The sequence below is a fragment of the Chiloscyllium plagiosum genome, unplaced genomic scaffold (assembly GCF_037043375.1).
Source record: "Chiloscyllium plagiosum isolate Xiang-an unplaced genomic scaffold, Cpla_swu_hap1 HiC_scaffold_24, whole genome shotgun sequence".
NCBI lineage: Eukaryota > Metazoa > Chordata > Chondrichthyes > Orectolobiformes > Hemiscylliidae > Chiloscyllium > Chiloscyllium plagiosum.
In genome coordinates this window covers 66,220,988-66,231,749 of record NW_028270162.1, presented here as the reverse complement: position 1 = coordinate 66,231,749, position 10,762 = coordinate 66,220,988, and the positions used below count along the sequence as shown (strand labels likewise).

Genomic DNA, 10,762 nt, shown 5'->3' with positions numbered 1-10,762 from the left:
CAGAACAGACTGCCAGAGGGAATGGTAGAAACAAGTACAATTACAACATGGAAAAGACACTTGGGCAGGTACATAGAGAGTAGACGGTTTGAAGAGACATGGGCCAAACGTAGTCAAACCTGACTCGTTCAGTTTCCGAAACCTGGTTAGCATAGACAGGTTGGGCTGAAGGGTCTGATTCCATACTGCCTGACTCTATGTCTCCAGTTATTGGAGGAGGAGACAATCTAGACAAGGCATGTTGTTGAGACTGAAGCAAGTTACAGAGATAGGGATGGTAGTCTGGAATGCAGTACGTTTCAATTATGGGAAGGGACTGTAGACAGGGGAGGAGACGACAGAGCTAAGAGTTGTTATAGGAGTTAAAACTTATTGAAGACACTGGTCCACAAGAAATGCGATAGTTACAGTGTTGGGGGGAAATACACAACAGAAAAATCCCAGGCAGCATTCCCACCCTCTCTTGGGAGGCCTGCTTTCCCCTCTGTTGCCCGGGTGCTCACAAAGACTGCACAGGTCTGGATTGATAACTGTGACATTCCCGACACTGTCTCAGTACAACAAAACTTACAGTGGGGTGGTGATTAAGCCTAAGGTGTGTCTGTACTGTACTCCCCCTCCAGCACTGTATCTCTGTCATGTCTTCTTAGCCAATCTTTGGAGCCCTCTCATTGCTCTCTGCTCTGTGCACTGTGAGTGATCTCACCTCACTGCAGGATTTATTGAAGGCTCCTGATCTCCCTTCCTTTTGCCTCTCTGGCTGACCAACCATCTTCAATGAGGTGATGGGTGAGACACCCAGCAGTTGGGAAGTCTACTGAGTCAGGAACTTCCTAAATACCTACAGGAGACAGAGAAATAGACAGACTCTGAAATTAGGGTGATGGAAACAGATGGAGAATGGTAATAATTGTCATATTGACCTGGAAAATCCCAGTCTCCATCCCTGGCCTATGCGGCCTCTTCTCTCTGGAGTGGACAATTCTGTTACCTCAGGATCTGGTGTAGCTGCAAGAGCAAGAGACACTGACAGAGGCAGCAATTAGACCCACACAGTGAGGGATACCATGTGGAGAGATACTGAGTGATATCAGCAGAGTATAGGGATGGGAAACCTGTAAGAAGGCAAAGTGATGGCCTGGTGGTATTATCGCTGCGCTATTTATCCAGGAACTCAGCCCATGTTCAAAACCCACCATTGTAAATAGGTGAATGCATGAGTGCTGTGGGGACTGGAGAAGGTTACAGTGATATCATGTGCTGTAGAGGCTGGAGGAAGGTGCACAGATGGGGAGGTTGGTAAGGACTGAAGAATGTTAGAGAAGGGTGGGGCTGTAGGGTTCTGGATAGGATGATAGTGACAAGGATTTATGGAGCTTTTTTGAGCAGAGACCATAACTGTTAGCTTCACAGACATTATGGAAGGAGATAAGGATAATGCAGAAGCTAAGTATCTAAACTTTGGGAGGCTATTCATCACTGTCACTCGATGTTATCATTATCATTCGACTGGCAAGCCTCGACTGCAAGGAACTACACTTGTTGGAGTCTCTATTTGGAACACGGGAGATATTTAATGTGATGCAGTGAGAATTCAGAGCCAATGTGTTTTGCGAGGAGTGAATGCCTCAGACAGCACATCTAGCGAATACTGATCAAGCGATATTGTGAGTTTAATAAAGAAAATACAGTGCAATAAAGAAACAGCCGAGGAGCTTCTAAAGTAAAGAGAGTGGGGGGGGGGGGGGGGGGGGGGGGCGGGAAGGGTTGCTTAAAAATGAACAGGCAAACAATAATCACAAAATATCCTTAGCAGATAATGTTAAGGAAAAGTCACAAAGCATTTAGTAAGTATAGTTAGAGTAAGAGGATTCCTCACTAAGCAGTGGGGCCTGTTGGAAACCAAAGGGACAATCTGTGCATGGAGCCAAAGGAAGGTGGCGAGGTCTTCAATGAGTACATCCCATCTGTATTCACACAGGAGAAATACATTGTAGCCGGGGGTGGTGAGGTTCTGGAACACATTAAGATTAATGAGGAGGAGGCATTAAATGTTTTCACAGGCAAAAAGGTGGAGAAATTCCCAGTAACGATAAAATATGTCCCAGGCTGCTATGGGAGGTAAGGAAGCAGATTGCTGGGGCCCTGGTGGATATAGTTGATACTTTGCTGGCCACAGGTGAAGTGCCGAATGACTGGAGGATCCCTAATGTGGTTCCTTTGTTCCAGAAGGGCAGCAGGGATAGGGCAGGAAATTACAGAGCAGATAGTACTGACAGCATTGGGAGGGAAATTATTGGAAACAATTCTGAGGAACACGATGAATCAACATTCGAAAGGACAGGAATACATTATGGATTGTCTGTATGGATTTCATAGAGGACTGTCCTCTGATATTCATGAGGGCAGAGCAGATGATGTGGTTTACATGGAGTTTATTAAGGTCTTTGACAAGGTCCCATATGGAAGTCTGGTCCAAAAGGGAAGAGCCCATGGGATCCAAGGCAAGTTTGTAAATTGGATTCACAATTGGTGGAGGGTTGCTTTTGTGATTGAAAGCCTTTGTCCAGCGGATGTACCACAGGGATCTGTGCTGGAACCATTGCTGGTTATTATGTACATTAATAACTTGGATATGAAAGCAGAAGTAGGCTTACAGATGACATGAAAGGTGAGGGCATTGCCCACAGTGAGGGGGATGGTCTCAGGTTGCAGTCTGATATCGATCAGATGATAAACTGAGCAGAGTAATGGCAGATGGAGTTTACTTCTGATCACTGTGAGGTAATGCACTGTGGGAAGTTTAATAAATGAACAATATACATCACGAATAGTAGGTCCTCCTGGAGTACTGAGGAACACAGGGACCTTGGTGGACAAGTCCCTGGATGTCTGAAGGTGTCAGCACAGGTAGACAGGGTGGGAAAGGCACCTGAATTGGGAACAGGAGGGGGACCCATATCCTGGTGGTGAGAGTTGCTGGATCTGCTCGAGATGATTTAAACTCATCTGGCAGGGGTGTGGGACCCAAACAATCATAAGGCCAGAAAGAAAGTTGAGGCTGGTACAAATGTTCAAGAGAGCAATATAAATAGACAAGGCAGGCAAGAACATAGCAGACAATGAGGGAAAACTGGTGGATTAAATTGCATTTATTTCAATGCAAAGGGCCAGACAGATAAGGCAGATGAACCCAGAGCATGGATGGGAACATGGGACTGGGATGTTGTAGGTATTACAGAGACACAGCTGAGGGAGCAACAGGACCAGCAGCTCAATGTTCCAGGGGACAGATGCTACAGGAAGGATAGAACAGGAGGCAAAACAGGAGGAGAGCTGGTGGTTTTGATTGGGGGAAACATCCCAGTAGTACCTGCAGGATCGCCCAGTTACGCGATATTTGTGGAACTGAGAAATAAAAATTGGTCATCAGTTTTCTACAGTCGTACTACAGCGATAGGCAATGAGAGATGAAGGAGCAAATATGTCAGGAGATCTCAGATACTTGTTAGAATAATAGGGTTGTAACGGTAGGGGATCTTAACCTTTCCAAACCTTGACTGAGATTGCTACTGTGTTAAGCACTTGGATGGAAGGAATTTGTTAAGTGTGTTCCGAAAACTCCCAGTCATTATGTAAATGGCCCAACTGGAGAATGGGGCTAAACCTGACCTCCCCTTGGGAAACAAGGTAAGGAACGGGACTGAGGTGTTAGTGGGGGAACACTTTGGAAAGACACCACAATTGTATTAGATTGAAAATAGCGAGAGAAAAGGACAGGCCTGGTCCACAAGTTCAAGTTATTCAAGGGAGCAAGATAGTATTAGACAGGAATTTTTAAAGTAGATATAAGGGAGGCTATTTGCAGGTAAAGGGAAGTCTGGCAAGTAGGAATATTTTAAAACCGAGATAAAAGGAGGGTTCAGTGCCAGCATGTTCCTGTTAGTGTGCAGCTTAATGCTGACTGAATTAGGAAACACTGGTTAAGTCTCGAGGCTCTGGTCAAGAAAGAAAAGGGGGCACATGTCAGATATAACTGGCTGACTCAAGTGAATCCCTTCAGGAGCATCGGGGCTGTAGAAAAACACTTAGGAAGGAAATCAAGAATGCAAAAAAGGGACACGAGATCGCTTTGGCAAAGAAAGTTAAGGAGAATCCAAAGAGATTCTACAAGTATGTTAAGGGAAAAAGAAGAGCAAGGGACAAAACCGGTATCCTTAATGATCAATGAAGCCAACGATGTGTGAAACTACAAGATCCAAAACAAATATTTCACTTTTAACTTACTGTGGATAAGGCCTGGGACACTCAGGGAACTAAACAGTGTTTGTCCTGACTATTATTGGAACACTGTGAAATCTGGTCTCAATGCCATCGGAAGGATGTTGTGGAACATGAAAGAGTTCAGAAGAAATGACCAAGAATGTTGCCAGGCTTGGAGGGTTTCTGCTACAGGGAAAAGCTGAATAGGCTGGGGCTGTTTTCACTTGAACATGGGAAGCTGAGGAGTTACCTGCTGAAGGTGTCTAAAATCATGATGGTCATTGATAGGGCCAAAAGACAAGATCTTTTCCCAAGGGTGGGGGATTCCAAACCGACAGGGCATAGATTTAAAGTGCGAGGGAAACTTTTTAAAGGGATCTAAAGGACAACTGGCTCCCGCAGAGTGTATGGAATAGGCTGCCAGAGCAAATAGTGAAGGCTGATAGAAACACATTTAAAAGGCATGTGGATCGGTATATGAATAGGGGGAGGGGGGGTTCAGAGGGATATTGGCAAAATTCTAGCAGATGTGACGAGATACGTCATGCAGGAGTTGGTCCGAAGGGCCTGTTTCCATGCTGTACATCTCTATGACTCAATGTCTTGAAATGAGTCCACATTATAGGAAAGGAGGTGCTGGAGGTTTTAAAACACAAAGGTAGACAAATCCCCAGGACCTGATGAAATGTATCTCAGGACATTGTGGGAAGCTGGTGAAGAAATTGTAGGGCCCCTCGTAGAGATATTTCTACCATAGAGAGCTATGTGTGATAGGCAGGTAGACTGGAGGGTGTGGCATTGTGGACAGTGAAGAAGGTTTTCTGAGATTACAAGGGGATCCTGATGAAATGCGTGAACAGCTGAAAAACTGTAGATAAAGTTCAATCTGAATAAATGCGAGGTAATGCAGTTGGTACAACAAACACGGGCAGGGCTTATACAATTAATGGTAGGACCTTCAGTAGTGTTGTAGAACAGAGGGACCTCAGGGTTCAGGTACATAATTCTTTGAAGTTTGCAACATGGAGAGACAGGATGGTTAAAAAAATGGGGCTTGCCACACTTGCTTTCATTACTCAGTCTTTTGGATATAGGAGTTGGGAAGTCGCATTGAGATTATACAGGCCATACGTGAGTCCTCTTCTGGAATATTGTGTCCAGTTCTGGTTGCCCAGTTATCGGAAGGATATTTTTAAGCTGGAGAGGGTTCAGATGAGATTTACTGGGATGTGGCTGGGTATGGAAGGCTTCAGTTATAAAGAAAGGCTGGATAGGTTGGTATTTTTTCATTGAATGAGAAAGTAAGGACTGCAGATGCTGGAGATCAGAGCTGAAAATGTGTTGCTGGAAAAGTGCAGCAGGTCAGGCAGCATCCAAGGAGCAGGAGAATCGACGTTTCGGGCATGAGCCCTTCTTCAGGAAGGGCTCATTCCTGAAGAAGGGCTCATGCCCGAAGAGTCGATTCTCCTGTTCTTTGGATGCTGCCTGCGCTGCTGTGCTTTGCCAGCAACACATTTTCAGCTCATTTTTTCATTGAAACCCGAATGTTGACAGTTGACCTCAAAGAAGTTTATAAAATAATGAGGGGAATAGATAGAGTTAATGGGAGTTGTCTTTTCCCATGGACAGGGGAGTTTCAAGACTAGGAGCTACATTTCTAAGTGTAAGAGGAGAGACATTTAAAAAAAAGACATGAGGGACACATTGTTACACAGACGGTGTATTGTGTGTGGAATGAACTTCCCAAGGAAGGGGTGAACATGGGGACAATTACAATGTTTAAAAGACATTTGGATTAGAATAGGAATAGGAAAGGTTTGAAGGGACGACATAAGGTGAACAGCCAAGGGTAGGTGAGTCCAAAACTCGAGGGTATAAACGTGAGGTGAGAGAGCAAGGATTTAAAGAGGGAGCTGAGGGGCAATATTTTCCACAGGGGATGGTGCATAGATGGAATGGACTGCCAAAGGAAATGGTAAATACAAGTACAATTACAACATGGAAAAGACACTCGGGCAGGTACGTGGAGAGGAGAAGATTTGAAGGGATATGAGCCAAACACAGGCAATTCCGACTCATTCCATTTAGGAAACCTCAGCCGAAGAGTCATGCAGCACAGAAACAGACCCTATGTCTCCAGTTGTTGGAGAAGGAGACTATCGAGAAAAGGCATGTTTCGAGACTGAAGCAAGTTACAGCGATATGGATGGTCGCCTGGACTGGAGGTTTTCAAATATGTGAAGTGATTGGTGAGAGGGGAGGAGATGACAGATATAGCAACTGTTATAGAAGTTAGAATGATTGAAGACACCAGTCCACAAGACAAGCCACAGATATAGTATTGGAGAGGGAATAGGAAACAGAAAGATCCCAGGAAGCATTACCACCCTCTCGTGGGAGACCTGCTTTCCCCTCTATTGTCCCGTTGCTCACCAAATCAGCACACGCCTGGATTGAAACTGGAAATTCCCGATGCTGTCTCAGTACAAACAAACCTTAAAGTAAAGGAGGTGCCTGAGCTTGGGGTGTGTCTGAACTATGCTCCCCCTCCAGCACTATGTCTATGTCATGTCTTGTTAGCTGATGTTTGGAGCCTTCTCATTGCTCTCTGCTCTGTGCACTGTGAATGAACTTACCTGGCGGCAGGATTTATTGAAGGCTTCTGACCTCTCTGACTTTTGTCTCTCTGGCTGACCAACCATCTTCCCAACCAGCAGTTGGCAAGTCCCTGAGTCAGGAACTCCCTGAGTACCTGTAGAAAACACAGAAATAGGCAGAATGGGAAATTAGACTGATGCTGTGAAGGTTATACATGTAGAATGGCACTGAACCCCACAGAGATCTGGAAGATCCCAGTCTCCAATCCTGGCCTGTGCTGCCTCATCTCTCTGGAGTGGAGAGTTCTGTTGGCTCAGAATCTGGAGGAGCTGCAAGAGTGAGAAACGCTGACAGAGACAGGAATTAGACCCACACAGTGAGGGATACCACATGGAGAGGTACTGAGTGATATCACCACAGTGTGCAGGAAGAAAGGGTTTTGATTCATGTTGCACTGGGATGTGGAACCTGTGAGCAGGCGAAGTGATGGCCTTGGGGATTGTGAGACAATTTATCCAGAAACTCAGCAAATGTTCTCTGGACACACGTTCAAATCCCATCATTGCAAATGATTGAATGTGAATTAAATGCTTCAAAAAAGATGTAATGAAAAACCTGTAAGTGAATATTAAACAATTGCTGATGTTAAGAAAAATCCATCGGGTGCATTCCTGTCTTTAGTGAAGTAATCTAAGATGGGACTGGGATATCACAGGTATTACAGAAACAACAGCTGAGGGAGGGACAGGACAGGCAGCTCAATGTTCCAGGGGACAGATGCTGCAGGAAGGACAGAAGGGGAGCTGAGAGAGGAGGAGAACTGCTGGTTCTGATTGGGTGAAACATCACAGCAGGACTGAGAGAGGATATTCCTGCGGGATCGCCCAGTGAAGCTGTGTTCGTGGAATTAATCAATAACAATGGGTCTTCCCTTTCCTCTGATTGTTCTCCAGACCCCGATAGCCCGCCCTCCTGCACCTTGACCTTCTCAAGATGGCGGCCCTGAGGCCCGCGCTCCCTCTTCCCTCAAACAAATGGCGGCCGTTTCCCTGATCAGAGACCGCCACCTCTGGAGGGTTTTTTCCGAGTTTTTTTAACCTTTATCCGGGACTTGTGAATTCTCTCCGCTCCTTTCTCCCAGCGAGGCTCCCACACACCGGTTCTGAGCGCCGCTCTCTGAAGCCGATCCCGGAGAAAGCAGCTCCATATCTCTACCTCTCTCTGTCCTGACCAATGTGACACTGCGCATGCTGTGCATAGAAACCAAACTGCGCGTGCGTCTGAGGTTATCAGTGAGTTTATAGAGAATATTCATATCTGCACAGACTGATGGGTAAAATATTAGTCATTAACAATTGCTTTGTCGAGTTATAATCATAGAGATGTCTAACACGCAAATTGTCCGGTCCAAATCAACCATACCGGCCAGGTATGTAAATTACCAATCGTTCTGGGAGTTTGAAAAGAAGTTTCTTATTCGAGTAGTGTAAATCGATTGGAAATATGTACGTTATCAGATTTACATTTCAACTGCAGTATTTTTTTAAATCTCACATTGACTTATGAGAGACGTTTAATGCTCCACTATGTCGTGAGAATGATCAATCCTGCAAAATAGTTTGCTCTCTGACCAATCTTGAAGCGTTCACTCCCGAGAATGCTTTGGCCCCTCTCCTCATTCACTCTGGTTAGAGGACCGGCCGCTACTCGGTCCTCCTGTTCCGCCCCTTCCTCCCAATTGCAGAGTTGATTCAGGTGTGACTTAGCAGGCAAAGGACAAAGGAAGTTCGAGTCGATGTTTTGTGACGCGGTGAAAATATCCCGAATCTTGGACCGAGAGGCCTGGGTTCAATTCACAGCTTGTGTAGGTGTATGTAATAACAACTTTTAACAGGTTCATTAGGAAAACCATGGCAAGTCAGGAACAGAGTGAAAACAAGAGAAAATGCATGCAATGTGGTGGGGTTCTCAATGCTCAGATTATTTGACTCTTTACCAAGCGTTTCAGGGTCCCAGTACAGACTGTTGCACTCCTCTTTGCCCCACAATCGTGGTATCTGGCTGTGCGCTAAGTGGTGGAATGTAGAGGTGCTTTTCTGGAAGGCGCTCGGTTTTTGTGGTGAAAACAGTTGAGAAGGAGTCGGGTTTTGTATGGAGCTACCTGTCCCCCTCCTGTTGCAGCCTCTTATTATTGCCCGGACTACCTCGGACATGGAGAAAGTGAGGACTGCAGATGCTGGAGATCAGAGCTGAAAAATGTGTTGCTGGAAAAGCGCAGCAGGTCAGGCAGCATTCTCTACCTCGTACATGTTTGATAGAGATCAGTGACACTTCGTAAGCCCACAATACAAGATCCATCACTCTGTTTCAGACAGTAAAAATCTCTTGTAGCACAATAGTCAGAGAACAATACAGCGCAGAACAGGCCCTTCAATCCTTGATGTTGCGCCAACCTGTGAACTACTCTCAGCTCATCCCCCTGCACTATCCTGAAATCACCCATGTGCTTATCTAAAGGATTGTTTAAATCTCACTCATGTGGCTGAGTTAACTACATTAGTTGGTAGTGGATTCCATGCCCTAACCACTCTGAGGAAAGAACCTGCCTCTGACATCTGTCTTTAATCTATCACCCCTCAATTTGTAGATATGCCCCCTCATGCACACTAATGTCATCATCCTAGGAAAAAGACTTTCACTGTCTACCCTATCTAAGCCTCTGATCATCTTGTATGTCTCTATCAAATCCTCTCTTCGCCTTCTTCTTGCCAATGAGAACACGTTCAAGTCTCTCAACCTTTCCTCCTAAGACCTTCCCTCCAGACCACACAACATCCTGGTAAATATCCTCTGCGCCTTTTCCCATGCTTCCACATCCTTCCAGAAATATGGGTACCAGAATGCACACAATATTCCAAATATGGCCACACCAGTGTTTTGTATAGTTGCAGCATGATATTGCGGCTCCAGAACTCAATCCATCTACGAATGAAACCTAACACATTGTATGCCGCCTTAACAGTACACCTGGGTGGCAACTTTCAGGCATCTATGTATATGGCCTCCACATCCTTCTGCACATCTACACTACCAAGAATCTTTCCATTGACCCAGTACTCTGCCTTCCTGTTATTCTTCACAAAGTGAAGAATAACATTTAGCTGCATTGAACTCCATTTGCCACCATTCAGCCCAATTCTGCAGTTTATCCAAATCCCCCTGCAACCTGTAACATTCTTCCACACTGTTCACTACTCCACCGACTTTCATGTCGTCTGCAAATTTACTAATCCATCCACCTATGCCTGCGTCTAAGACTTTTATAAAAATGACAAACGGCAGTGATCCCAAAACAGATCCTTGTGGCACACCACTAATAACCGCACTGGAGGCTGATTATTTTCCATCATCCACCACTCACTGCCTTCTTTCAGAAAGCCAGTTTCTAATCCAAACTGCTAAATCACACTCAATTCCATGTCACTGCATTTTCTCTAACAGCCTACCATGTGGAACCTTACCAATGCTTTACTGAAGTCCATGTATACCAGGTCAACTGCCCTACCCTCATCTATATGCTTGGTCATCATCTCAAAAAACTCAATGAGGTTTGTGAGACATGACCTGCCCTTGACGACACCATATTGATGATCTGAAATCATATTGTTGTTTGCCAGATGATTACAAATAGTGTCTCTTATAATCCTTTCCAAAACCTTTCCTACAACAGAAGTAAGGCTCACTGGTATATAATTACCTGGGTCATCTCTACTGCCCTTCTTGATCAAGGGCATAACATTTGCAATCATCCAGTCCTCTGATACTGAACTTGTAGGCAATGACAACTCAATATCAAAGCTGAAGTCTTTGCTATCTTCTCCATAGCTTCCCAGACAATCTA

General features: G+C 45.1%; 1 long non-coding RNA gene across 1 annotated transcript; it reads right to left on the bottom strand.

Annotated features, from left to right (window-relative positions):
* Positions 1–585: 585 nt before the first annotated feature.
* On the bottom strand, positions 586–6,986 carry LOC148145777 (uncharacterized). Its single transcript, XR_015761316.1, has 3 exons — positions 6,900–6,986; positions 924–1,008; positions 586–841 (listed from the first exon to the last, which is right to left on the bottom strand). It is a non-coding gene; the product is annotated as an uncharacterized LOC148145777 (long non-coding RNA).
* Positions 6,987–10,762: the final 3,776 nt, after the last annotated feature.